At 38.7% G+C, this 14,281-nt stretch overlaps 1 long non-coding RNA gene across 1 annotated transcript; it reads left to right on the top strand.

The window, feature by feature from the left end:
* Positions 1-111: 111 nt before the first annotated feature.
* Positions 112-3,219, top strand: LOC127468909 (uncharacterized). Its single transcript, XR_007903726.1, has 3 exons — positions 112-230; positions 1,592-1,667; positions 3,149-3,219. It is a non-coding gene; the product is annotated as an uncharacterized LOC127468909 (long non-coding RNA).
* The last annotated feature ends 11,062 nt before the right edge of the window (positions 3,220-14,281 follow it).

Below are 14,281 nucleotides of genomic sequence, written 5' to 3'. Positions count from 1 at the left end.
AGGGGGGCGCTGGAGAGCCCGCGGGGCAGAGCCCGGAGCGCGCCCGGAGGGGCCGTGAGGGGAGCGGGGACGCGAATGGGGGGAGCGGGATCCGCAGTGACGGGCAGAGCTCGGCGGCGGCTCATGAAACCGGAGTCACGGCGAGCTGATAGAAACCAAATGTAGAATGGAGCTGGTTGGTTCCACCATGAGCAGAAAGAGCTCTTGTACTCACTGGTCTCCTGACACAGGTCGGGTCTTCAAGGCTAAATGCAAACCCCTGGAAATGCCAGAGAGCAGCTGTCCAAGGGCTGAGCAAGCCTGGCATAGCCATCAGGAATCCGTGTCTTCTTTTGCAATGGAGTGTGGGATGCGAGCTTTTTGCTAACCTTTCCTAAACAGCAGAGGCCCTTGGTCCTTTCAGTTTTGGTTTGACCTGTCAGTCACAGTTTGCCTGGCAAACAAAGTGGGGCTTAAACATAATTGTGCACACTGTAAAACACCAGCCGGCACAGTGGGTTTGTTAAGTGAGGACCTTTAGTTGGGGCCTGTCCCCAAAGCTGACACCATATTCGGATGAGCTTGCAGGCCATCAAACAGACTGGAGGATCTGGAGAACCTGAGAGATGTTTATGCCGTGATGTATCCAAGGGATGGGCATTTACCACATTGCTTCTTACAGCGCCAAAGGGGTTACAAGGAGCTGGGTAAGGTGTTTGAAGAGCCTACTTTCACTCCATCTCAGGATTCCGTGGGCTGAATTTATAGCTGGCTTGAATTAATTATGTTTTAGAGAGTTCAGCAATTTTGTGGGTGATATTATCAAATTTTTTGCTCTTACTGACTGCTTCAAGCTTCTCTTGGTCAGAATTGAACTCATAAAATGACTGGATTGTAAATTAACAGGTTCCCTAGCAGAGAAGTGCATATTAAACCATGAGTGTGTCAAAATAAGAATAAAACTCAATTAATTAAATCCCATTTAGAAAACTGTAGAAATGCGTCACATAAAATATTTCCATGTAGTAACTCGTCACTTTGCTGGAAGCTCAGTTTCAAGTTTTTTTCAAATGTTGTGACTGATGGAGAATGAAAAATACTCTTCAAGACCAACGCTTTTCAAGTAGGTTCAATTTCTCATTTTCCTTTTAAATTTTTGCTTTTTCATGTAAGGAATAGGAAATAAGAGGTACGTCTAGCCATTAAGTAATGCAACTCCTGGACTGAAAACATTTTGTCATCTATTGTTTTGCTTTGAACTCACTTAACAGACTTCCTTAACAAGCACACAGATGTTGCTGAGCAGTGGCTTTCAGAGCGGGAATCTGAAAAGTAAACCAGGATATTTTGTCTCAGCAGAACATAGTTTTGTCAAAAGTAAACCAAAGAAGAGAAAAAAACTTGTCTTGTAGCGATATTGTTGAGCAGACTACTGTCTGTAAAATGCATGGGACAGTCTATAAATCCAGAAGCTCAAAGGAAACCTCTATTGTAATTAAAGAGAAAACAAAATTAATTTTGTTGTTTCTACTTTGATTTACCCTGCTCCCAAATGTTCTGCCCCTCTTGGTGTTTTCCAAACTTCTTGCCCCTACTTTCCTCTTTTTATTAGATGGGAAGGCATTGTTGGGAAAGGCTCCCAGATTTCTGGAGATATGAATCTGCATTCAGGACTAAAGCTTTGCAAGGTACAGCGGGACAACATGTGCCCAAAAATAAAACCAAACTGGGATTCCAATATCACAGAAAATTATGTTTTGTTAACCCGTTATCGAGGATGGATTCTTGAATGTTTTAGGCATGTGCTCAAGCAAAATACAAAATACTTAGAAATTAAAGATAGAGGAGAGTAGCTCTCAACTTGAGATTTGCATGTTCTCAGGGTGCTTGCTTGCACACCCTGTGCTATCCTCTGCGGGCCCTGTTCACCTTCAGGGCTGAGTGTCCCCTCAGACAGCTGCAGATTGCTCTGAGCAAGTGGGGGTGGAGGCTCCTGGGTCCAAGGGCCGTGCTGCTGCCCAGCAGAGGGACTGGAGGGGCTTGAGAAAGGGGCGACAGGAACCTCTTGCAGGTCAGCCAGGAGAAGAGCCAAGTCCTGCACCCTGGGAAGAGTGAACTGGCAGGCAGAGTATTAATAGAGTGGCAACAGCTCCTGCAGCAGTCCACTCAGCATTCCCTCCCCCCATACCACTCTAGGCATCACCTTAAATACCCTCGCCATAGTAGCCCCTGAAATGCCCATTGGCCACTTCACCAATATCCAAGCAAAGTTCACCTGGTGGGCCGTGAGTGTCCACTGGCTGGTTCCCCAGTATCCCATCAAGATCTGCCTGGCATACCTTATTTGGGAGAGTAAGTCCTTGCTGTGTTATTGATTGTAACACTTTTTAGCTTTTTTGCTCCTCTGTGGCTTGCTAGGTGCTTCCTGGAGCTTTTTCAAACAGTTCAGCTCCTGCAGCAGTGTAGCTGTTGCATCAAGACTTTTTAGCTCCATGCTTGAGGCAATGGCTAAGCAGACTTCATCTTTTAATCAGTCCTTTACAGGTGGTTTCAAGCTATTCTACTGTGTAGCCCTTTCATAGTTAGACATTCACCTGGTGCTTAAGGTTGTTAGTGTATTTACACGTGTATGTGTGAATATATGTATTTGCAAATTTTGTTAGGAATCCTTCAAATATCTGTTGTAGATATTTCTCACCTAAATTCCAGCTTCTGAAATTCGGATCTACTGGATAGGAAATAAAATAAACTTCTAAACTAAAAAAATAAAAAAGGAAGAAATATACTTTCTGTCACAGCCAAGACTGTATCATAATACCTTTAATCTTTGGGCCAGAATAGAAATTATCCATGATTCAGAATTTTAAAATGACTCTTTCTGGACCTGCAATATCTGTTAGGTCAGTCTCATAAGACCCTGCTCAGACCTTTGTCTGTTGTCTGTCACCTTCTTGACTTGCAGAATAGATACGGGATGGCTCCCCAGGCAGTGGGGGTGAAGATTAATGGAAAGCCATATAGGTTTGCTGCAGATGATATATTTTTATCACTTAGATTCTTCTTCATTCGTATGGCAAGAACAACAGGAACTTGACAAAACTACAACTCAGTTTTCCCGAAAAATATAGAAGGCAATTAAACCACCTGTGCATTTTATTTTTTTTTTCAGTCTGTGTGGAATGTCTGATGATTTCCCATAAGAAAATTCCTGTGGTACCAAAAATATAAGTGCCTTCATTTTTATCCTGAATAATCTTTTTCCATATCAATAAAAGAAAACACAATTTCTGATATCAATTTATTTACTTACATAATCAATATCTCCTAGAACTTGATTTAGTAAGCTCAAGTTTTCAGTAGTAATTCCGTGTCAGTAGACTTGCAGTTCCTGTCCATTAATGCAGGATTTTCTTCCATTATTTTCTAGATATTCAAGTGAATTAATATACTAATGTGTTTATAACTAATTATTCTGGGTTAGTTGCTTTTGGATTTTTTTTAACAGTAAAGCTAGATATCTAAAGTATTTGTTTACCTCTGCTCATTTCCAAATAATTGAGGCTTTGTTGCATTTCTGAATTAACATCTGAGTAATATCAAATCTGTACTTCCAGTGCATTTATAGAGTTAAAATGTGTAGCAGAATTTTGTTCATACTTAGGAATACATTCCTGCATCAGTCCAATTTAGGACCTGGAAATGAGAATGATTTTTTATTAGGCTATGTCCTGCATGACATAGTTGCTATAAAGATAGCTGAGGAATGTATATATATCATAGACATGAGTAAACAATTTTGGAGATGTAATAGTGATGTCAACAAAAATAGTAGGATTGTGTAATAAAATATTATGTATATAGCAAGGGTACCAAGTAAAAACTTCTAAAAATTCCCAGTATTGATGGTTTATTGGTACCAGTTCTAAGTATGGAGAAAAAAATGCCTCTGGATGGATAAACTAAAGTTCTAAAGAACTTAGTATGAACAAAAGTCTCAAGAGTACAAGACATTACTACATGAGTGGGAAACCATGTTTTGTGCCTGTTCCTCCTGATTGATCGTTTCTGGGCATCTATCCAAAAAAGTCCACATGTCAGCGAAGAAAAGCTCACAAAAAATGTGTGTAGCTAAGACCCTAAGGCAAATTACAAATGATCTTGTGGTCCTTTTGGTCACAAAAGGATGATTGTCTTCAAATTGAGGGAGAAGAAAGACACACTTCTCAATCGTATTCCTTGTTCATTGCAGGGGAGTTGGACTAGAGCACCTTTAAAAGATTCCTTCCAACTCAAACTATTCTATGATTCTATGATAGATATATTTTTTAAAGTCCTGAGCATTTTGATATAGTGGTTTACTCTCAGTGAATTGTCTCACCATTGTCTGACATGTGGTACAAGCAGGAACAGAGAGACCCATTGGGGAATGCACAACCTTTTTTTTCTTTCACCGAACAAAATTCTTTTGGAAGATAGATAGATTTCTATCCATGATTTGTGTAGCAAAAGCTATATTTAGCCATTGAAAATATATTACAACATCGATACTGACACTTAGTCACTTGATGAAGAAAGGAAGATGTAGATGGGAAAGAATTTAGAAGTGTTAAAACTGAGACTTGGCCTTGTACTTGCATAATGCAAACTGGCATTTCACCTCTTGGTGTCACTGCAGCATTAAATGTTTGCAATTACTAGTCCACATAACTGTTGTATTTGGGTTTGTGGTTTTTTGTTATTATTTGTTGTTTTTTGTTTGGGTTTTTTTGGTGTTTGCTTGTTTTTGGTTTTTGGTGGTTTTTTTGTTTGTTTGTTTGTGGGGTTTTTGTGTGTGTGTTTTGTTGGTTTTAGGGTCTTTTTTTTTTTTTTTTTTGGTTTAATGTAATTTTTGGTTTCAGGACTTTTTTAAACTGTAGTCACTGCAGCTGTTTTTAAGCAAGTCAGAATAAAAGGTAGCAATTTAACTGAGAGCAGCTAATAGCTTTCAGGTCTGCCAGTGACTTTTGCCGAGCACTAGACCAGCAGTGTGAAGCCTCAGGCACCAGATTGGTTTGGAATGAATTGATTCAGAGTTGGATAGGACTTACAGAATTCAGAGTTTAGAAATCTGTCAAATCTATTATAGTAATTTGTGAACTTGCTCAAGTCCACAGTATTCTTCCTCTTGTGTCTATACCTGTTCCAATTCTTCTTAAAAATAAGTATCTTCTGACGCTTCTATATACATCTTCTCTCTGTGAGGTGTACAGCATTTCACATACAAACTGTTTTCTTTAAAATACTATTCAGACTCTGAATTTATTTCAGGCAGTGATTTTGTCTGTGCTTTGTACCATGCATGGCATGTCAGATAGGGCTCCTGTCTTGCCCAATGCCTCTAGGCATGAGAGCTAAATTTTCTATGAATTGAAAAAAGAAATAAAGGAAAAGTAAATAATTCTACACTGAACCAAGAGGATCCTAAAATAGAGGCTGGTAGATGAACATGTGCAATGAGAAGCAATGAGAGCAGCAAGTGGAACTGAAATGGAAATGGTCAGCAGTTTCTTGTAAATTACTTGTTTGGGATTAAGTGACTGAATCACCATGTTTGCATTGAAGATGGTAGACAAGGGGTTTGTCTTCCCAGAAAGGCAATGAGCCATGGGTCAGTGTGAGTGGAGGAAGGTAATTCTGTGGTACAGTTTGTATTAAATAGTACAGAGATTACATTTGCCCTCACTTCAGCAAAATTTAATTATTTATCTAAATATGTCAGATGATTATACTAATGATTATTTAACAAAAAGGGCTTTTGTTAAACTCGTGTATGAGGTCTTCATAAGTGCTACAGCACTCCAGTATCGTGCATTGCTAAATGTCATGCAATACTCAGAAAACTGGGGTACCTGCAGCAAATGATACAAGCAATAAAATTGCAACTTGGTCACTTACACCTTAAGAAATACATTTTCAGGGAATAAAATGGAACCATAAGTTGATGTTTGGATTTAACAAAATTTTAGTCCATGTTACAGAAACTTTTTGTCCAAGAACATAGGGCTTAATATTATCTCCATATCAAAGCAAGGAGAAAAAATGGGAGCCCTTCTGATTTTGAACAGCTTTAGACAAAATTAACTGGAATCAGTCTGGATGATTTTAAATCCATCACCCAGTCAGGAAATGCATAAATACAGAAATAAATATAGCCATTGTCCAACTCCGCTGCAAAGATAAATGAATGAAAGATGAATCTCATCTGAATGTTATATTATGACTGATAAAAGCCAATCAAAAGCCTTGAAACACCTTTAAAATGGGCAGAAATGCGTCAGTAGGAAAACCAAAAACTGAAAAGCTACAAAATCTGCATAACGATCTTGGTCTGTAGTGGTCTTAATTATTCTAATTTAGAAATAACCTTGTCACACCATATTTTTAAAATATCGGACTAAAATTCTCTCCTGAAATAATTTTAACGCTGGAGACTATTATGAAAGTTACAATTGCTCTGTTCACTTGTTGGAACTCCTGGAAAGTGTAATTTAAAAGACCAGTTGCATTTTTGCTCATTCTATTTATACTAAACTTCCCATGATAGTGTTATTGCTGCACCACAAAAATGAAATAAATTATTTGGGTAAATATTTTTGTCTCTCTTTTTTATTTTTTTTTTTTTTTGTAAGAAGAAATAGTATGGCTCCCAATGAAAAAATTAAGTCAATAAGCACTGTACAATGCAACATTGCGTCTCAAAAAATGTAACAATTATTAAAAGACAGCAAATAATTTTTTCTTCTGTGGGTTAGGTAATTGCTTTCCCATGATTCCTGCTGTTCATGATACACATGCAAAAATATTTTTCATTTTTTTTCTTTTTCCCCTATAAATTTATATTTGTAGTTGTACATTTGGTATAGTTCCAGGCTGTGCCAAAGTTTCCAGGTATACTGAAGAGTAGGTTTTATTCTCTTAACTCTTCTGAGTGACAGTTTTTTCCCCAAGCTATTAATTTATTCATTGGTGTCACCCATATGCACACAAATTCTTCCCCCTCCCTCTGAAAGTGTTCTGCAATATCTGATCCAGCAGAAACTTTCTTGTAGGAATTAATATGGCTAAGTTTATATATTATATGATATATTACATATGTAATTATATATCTTAAATAGGAATATATATAATATCCATGTATTAATGCACAGAGAAACAATTTGTCTAGGTAGCAAAACAAATAAGGTGAGTGTTTTTTTAGTCCCAATGAAAATTCAGTTCTACCACTAACATATCCAGCAGCATAAATGTCATCTTCATTTCCTAAATTAGTCATGCATCTGGAGTGCTCACATTAACAAGGCCAGCATGCCTCTTAAATTAAGTATTAATTTAACTTTAATTAAGTATTTATTTAAATCAACAAGGAACTATAGTACAGAAAAGCAAGCTTTTCTGCTGAAAGCAGTGGATTACAAGTAAGAGATAGACGTAAACAGAAACAATTGACTGGAGTTAGCAACAGCCTTTGAGCCTTTCCACTGAAAAGGGCTTTGTAAAGGATAGTCCAGATTCACTTGGGATACCTCCCTGTCTTTATCTGATTATCTAACAAGTCAGTGATATAGAAATATATAATATCATAAAGCACTGTAGCTGTGGTAGGCTGTAATTAGTGATTAAAGCATCATACTGGTAACTCAGTTAAAGATCCAGGCCAAAGCACACAGAGCTTTAACTGTGGGTGTTCTTATATGAGTTAAGACCCTACAGCTGGAAGTGCATTTAGGACACAGCTGGGGTATCACCTCACCAAACATCCAAGTGTATCTCTCTATCTAAAGGAGTGGGAATGGGTCCGTTCACTTTCAGAGTTCAGGGAGGTAAAGCCGATGCTTTCACCTTGTAGCTGTCTCAAAATCTCATTAGAAGGTTTGGGAAAAGGTATGAGAAAAACCTTTCCCTGTAGCAAAGGATGACACTGTCAAATGTGTAAGGTTTTGAGGATCAGGGGAAATATTTACACAGTCTAAGGCAGAGGTGTAAGTTGGGAGGCTGGGTTGCCTCATACCTTATCTCCCAGCAGTCAGCAAAGTGTGCAGACTGACAATTTAGGACAAGGCATGTCTTCCAAGACTGTATTGCAACCAGATGGACTTTCTGAGTTATGCAGGAAATGGAAATAAATTCCAACCCCTCATTTCTGTGGAAGTGCCCTTTAGAAGAACTGTAAACCCCTCGAATATTTTGGCTCATGAAAGCCACTCTTTTAGTTTGTAGGCGATGATTTAAGATTCTGAAAGTGGAGGAATAACCCTTTTCCAACTGAAGCAAAATATATTTAAGTGATATGGGATGTGGCACTTAAGAGACTTGTGGGAGAAAAATGAAGTTTTCAAAGTCAGATTTAATAAATATGTATTTTTTGCTGTGTCAGTGTGTGTATATAACAGCTCTGAGACAAGAGAAAGTGAGACTGTACATCGAAGAGGAGAAACTGTGTTTTTAACATTAATCCTAGAGAAACAGACATAAGGAAGAAATACTTTTGGAACAGACTGTACTAAATCCTCCATTTCAGCTCACAGCCCAGGTGAAGACAGCATTTTAAGTAATAAAACAAACAAAAGGCTCAGGTCTGTGTTCAGTAAAGCTCTAGAAGTGCTCTAGAGCAGGAAAGCTCTTTCTCCTCTCATAGCTCAGTGCTACAGCTGATGCCAAGGGATGTGCAGCTTACTCAGCGCTGCCCAAGCGCTGGCAATAAAGGCACCATCCAGGGCATTCATATGGAGGCCGATGCACTTTAAGGGCTGCTGGCAGAGCTTTCGTTGGGACATAATTCAGAGACTTGCCGTTTCAGCAAAAGGGTTCTGTTTCAGTAAGATGTTTTGTGTCCCCTCTTTTGGAGAAGAACCATAATTTCATATATTTTGCTTTATCTCAGCAATCACAGTTGCAGTCAGCAGGTCTCTTGAAAGGAAGGGAAAAAAGTAAGAGGAGTAAGAAGAAGAGAGAGAAGGAAAGAAAGGAGATTAAAATTATGTTTGAACATTTACTGAACCTTAGGTACTGTTTCTATTCAACAGCTTTTCCCCATGTGCTCCCTTGGCTCTTGTAAACCATGTTCCCAATAGTTTTGTCTTTTCTGAATGTGGCTGCTGTCCTGTTCCATAAAAAAAAAAAAAGGAAAAAAAAATCCCATGCATTTCTCAGTAAAGACCATCCAAGCTTTGTCAAGTTTAATGAGACCACTGAGTGAAACATATGACATCCTCAGATCTGAGTGGAAATTAGGAGAGCCGATGATACTAAATTAGATATGGGAGGTTCAGACAGCTACTGGGAAATGAAGAGTTGATTGCCTTTTTTTTACCTTGAACCAGATGAAATACTTTTGCTTATCTGTCTGTGGAATCTTAAATTATTTTCCAGCCAATCTGATCAAAATTTGTGTTTGGGCTATGTAAGAGGCAGTCAGGATTATTCATTTTGCCTAGACCTCGTCAGGACTCCTGATGTGTGATACATCCAATTCAGATTCAGGTTTTCAAGTACTTTTTTCTGGTCTCTCAGAGACTTGCAACAAATGCAGAAATTCCATCTTGTTTAGGAAAATTCTGAGTACACTCCTCCATCCTAAATGCACCTAGATAAAAATCTCCAGAAGACACCAATGTAAACATAGTAGTGTGCAGTGTGTCTTTTGGACAGGGAGTTAAAGCTCTCCTGCCTCACCTCATGAAGCAATAACAACAAAAGTTTTTCACCCTCCAAAGCAGGAAATGACTGGGTTACACTCTGATCCACCATTTCCAAAAGGTCATGGTAACCAGTATCACTTGTGCAATAAAAATCTACAGTTTAAAAATATTTGAAATCCTAAATATAAATGAATCAACTTTTCTCAGCCTAATAACCTGAATCAAAAAAGTTCTGTGGACTAACAGTATGGTTTTCAAAGCTTGATAAGTCATGGGATATTTTTAATTTTTTTCTGGTGCCATTTGTCTTTCAATGAAGGTAACCCATTTTCTAACATGCACTGCACTGAATGAGCGAGGAGAGAATTTCTAGCTGATATGAATGCTCCTAGTTTCACTGGAGTCATCCACTGACTGACTGCAACTACCTGTATTAGCCAGGGCCTTCAGTGCAGCTTCATGTTGGTGGCAATCATACATTATAATTTCTAGTGGACTACATTTAAAGTGAAAATAATTTGAATAATTAAGAGGGTGAGCTGACATTGGTTTTAATTTAAAAATTATTTTTGAAATATTCTCCAGAGTACTTCACTTAACAATTCCCTAGACTGAACTGTTGACTATTTCATGATTTAAACTCAGGTCATTGCAAACACTTTGCTAATCATTAAATGTGAAAATAACCAGAAGCAGCAAATCAATCAGGCAGAACAAAAAAACCCAACATGTAGATCACAGTGATTAGTAAAGATCATGAAGTATGAGTTATTGTTAGCACATTCAGTCCTTTCCTTTTATGAAAGAAAAAGGAAACTTTTGAATGGGAGGACTGTTAGCTGGAAAAAGAAGTCTGGGATGAGAAAGAGCAACGTGTAAAACTGGAGTAGCACTAATAATATGATCATATAAAATGACAAAATTCTGAAGAGGTTCCTAAACTTGTATCATGAACAATACCTGTATAAGCTCACTTTGACAGTTTGAGCTTATTTAAAAATGCTCTTTATGCTGAGTTGGGTGTTCTTCCTTTTCCCTTATACAAAATGAAAACAAACAAAAACCCCAAAACCCAACAGCTTTAATGGTTCTTCTGCTAATTAGAGCGTAATTCAGTTGTGTTTACACAATTTACTGAGGTCAGTCAACCACCGTAGGAGATCTGGTGCAGTATACGGGGTAGATAATAAAGATAAAAAAAAGTCTTAAATTACATGAAGACTTAAAGACCTTTCATTTCATGGCTCTGAGAAAGTCACTAACAGTTAGCAAAATAGTGAAAAATATTTATTCGTGCAAATTTAAGCACAGTTCCAGTTTTAAAAATTATTAACCGTCAAGAGCCAGAAATCAGCTTTGTATTTAGCTGTCATGATACAGTTTCTGTGCAAGGATTAAGGAACTAAAAACTAGTCATCAGCCTATTCTGGAGGTATTTTTTTATTTGACACATGAAATGATTGACAGGAAACCTTCCTGATCCCAGCAGGTTTGTATGGGTACATTTTCAATTATGGTTAAATCTCTCTTTTCATCTTTTCAACATTTTATTTTATTGCACCACATAAACTGAACAATCCCATTACACACTGCATTCATTTTTACATGTTCATTTTTTCAGAATTAATATGGATCCCTTATGTCATGGCCTTGTGTGGTGGTTTGAAACTCCCAAGGATCTAATTTTTAAGTTCAAGCCCCCCCCACGCAGGTTACCCCTGTGAGAGGGTTTAGTGATGGTATGGACTTGATATCTTTTTCACCTCATGTGGAGAGTTTTCAGACAAAACACAACCATCCATTATTAGGGGAAGGGGAAAATATTTACAAAGGTTTATTTACACCCACATATATATTTACATTAAATTAAATTTCTCCTTTTCTTCAATGGAAGTCCAAGAAGAAAAGAGAAAAGTCTTTCTATCACTTCTCAGGCCACAGTTCCTTCATTTCAGTTTTTTGTGGCATTGGTTAGTGTCCTTCATTTTTCCCAAGGCAGCAGATTTACGTATGGCAGTCAGGATTTTGGTTCTTACTTTGTGGAAATTTCAACCCTGAGCCCGAGCCTTCTGGGGATTTCCTTGTAGATCTTCACTCCTCTTGGGTTAGAAAATTGAAGGCAGCTTTCAGTTCAGTCTTACCAAAGCTCTTTTGCTCTGTCTCAGCTCAGTAGCTTGATAGAAGCAGCAGCAGCAGCAGCAGAGGGCACGGCCACCTCCTCCGCATTCCGTCCTGGCTCAGCTTTCAGGATGACTGGTTTGGGTTTTTTTTCAGCTCCTTTCTCTCTCCCTCTAGCTGCTGCTGCATTTCGGGACTCCCTAAGGGTTTGGAAGTCCACCCCTCCTCTTCGGGAAGTCTCTGGGGTTTGGGAAAGTAATACAGTCTTACCCCAAACCAGCTCTGCTGAGTTTTCCTCTGTTTTGTTGCCAGCTCTCCCTCCTGCAGGAACATCTCTGTGTCTTTCAGCCAGCTTCACGTTATCTCACTGCTACTGGCTATCTTTTGGCTTTTAGCCATCACTGTCTCTGTTCAGGACTGCTCTGCTGCCGCTTTCAATGTCTTCTGCTGCTGCTGACAGTAAGGAAACTTTTCCAGCTCTTGATTACGGGACCCGCTCCAGCTTTGACACTCTACTGGGTCTGCGGTAGCCTCAGCTGAGGGCTGGGGGCCCTTGGCCCCCAGAGGGGCTCACTGCCCCCCTGCCTTCTTGTGGCTCAGATCATGGCTACCTCTCTTCTAAAACTATCTTCACACCCTTCTTGTCCGTTTCTGTGGGTATGTAATTTCCGTAGGGCGCACATGGACTATTGATTGGTCCAGTATTAGCAGTGGGGCAAACCATTACTACCTCAGAGAAAAGGTTTTTCAAACCACCACACCTTGCTCTTTATCTAAGCAAAAATGCTGGAAAGAGATTGTTGCCAGAGACAACCCAGCTCCTAACTGAGAAGAATCCAGATTTTACAGTCCGATGGATTTCTTTAATTAAGAGGAGTGAAAGCAGTATACATTATTCTCTAATGCAGCTGATTTAGAATGGTTTAACAGACTGCCATTTAACTCTGAAATCCTTTATCTATTGATTAATACACACTAATCCTCTTTATTCCCTTCAGCTGGCCTAGAGCATTTGTGGTTAATCACTGCAAGTGTCATGACTCATAATCCAGTGACTTTTCTAGCACAGGAAGTCACTGACCTAGAGATACAATATTATTTGCTTACCAAACTGCATGATCTCTGCAGCCAATCATGACTGAACATGAAGAGTCATGGTTGATTTCTGTTCAGGAAAGCAGAGACCTGGGAGGACCAAGTGCAGACTCTGGGGACTTTCAAGTTCTGAGCCCTCAAGGGAAAGGAGAAGGGCAATGAAGGAAAGAGGGATGTCTATTTGCAAGTTGTTGAACTGGGCTGTAAGACTGAAGGATGCAGATATTTCTTTTATCTGTGATAAATCTCAGTCTGTTTAAAAGCATCTGAATTTCTGGGCTGGAAGGCTACTTCCACAGGAACTTCTACTTGTAAATTTATATTAGACTGTCAAGTAAAGGACTGATGGAGAGAACCTCTTTAAGAAGACCAATCTATGTTATGAACAATGTCCACTTTCTATAAACAATTGCTGTATGCTTTTGTTTCCTGTTCTTAAAGTGTGGGTTAATGAAAAAAAAAAAGAAGTAGGCATACTCTTGGTGAGCCTTACTTCATTATATCTTATTTACTTCTGCAATGAATACTAAACTTGGAAAGTTTAGATGAGAAGCCTAACATGCTTTTGGAAACCTCATCACTGATTTTTAAGAATGGGTCCTGAATTGCAACCTACTATCACAGGACATAACAGTAACCATTGCCCTCAACTCTATTTACAGTGCTTTTTAAGTAGGAGGGTAAATGATGTTATTTTATTGAATTACCCTGAATGTAGTTTTTAAAGGTTCTTTGGTAGTGTTAGACTTGTAAGGACACAGACAAAGACAAGTGATATGACAACTGATTTATGTAGTAATAGCTCAACATAGTTAAAAAGCTCCTAGTTAGATTTCTTAGCCCAATACAGAGCATAGAGAGGAACTGGGGCACTTGGGACAGAGCTATAACCTGTTGTTCACATGTAACCACAAGTCCAGCCTTCCCTCAGTGATGTAATGACAGATTTATTCATTCAAACAGACTATTAATGCAGAGTATGGTAAAATATAAAGAGGGAAAGATAATAGCTTTGTCCTCTGTAACACCCAAACACAGCTTGGGTCTACAAAAGAAGTGTCAGGTCTGTCTTCAGAAGCCTGCTCCCATTGCAACTGTGAGCTCTGCTAAATCAGAGTTACACTTCTGGAAGTACTAGTTTAAGAAGTTATGGGAAAGTGGAAAAAATATGAAAGTGAAAAATGAATGTGAATGTGAAAAATGTGAAAGTGAAAAATTGCCCATCCACACTGCTGTCCAAAGGAAGCTCACACAAGACTTAGGTACCACTGTTATGCCTCCATTCAACAACTGCAGCCAGAGATATGACCTGACAGCCTCAGCTACAGCAGTGCAATGCAGGATTTCACTCTTTTTGTTGTTTAGAAGTCCACCCTGCCATGATTATGCCTACAACAGTGATTGTTTGGCAA

Source organism: Manacus candei, unplaced genomic scaffold (genome assembly GCF_025592945.1).
Source record: "Manacus candei isolate 608988 ecotype Guabito, Panama unplaced genomic scaffold, ASM2559294v1 h1tg000016l, whole genome shotgun sequence".
Classification (NCBI taxonomy): Eukaryota; Metazoa; Chordata; class Aves; order Passeriformes; family Pipridae; genus Manacus; species Manacus candei.
The sequence above is the reverse complement of the archived record's forward strand: the minus strand, read 5'-3'. Positions and strand labels throughout refer to the sequence as shown.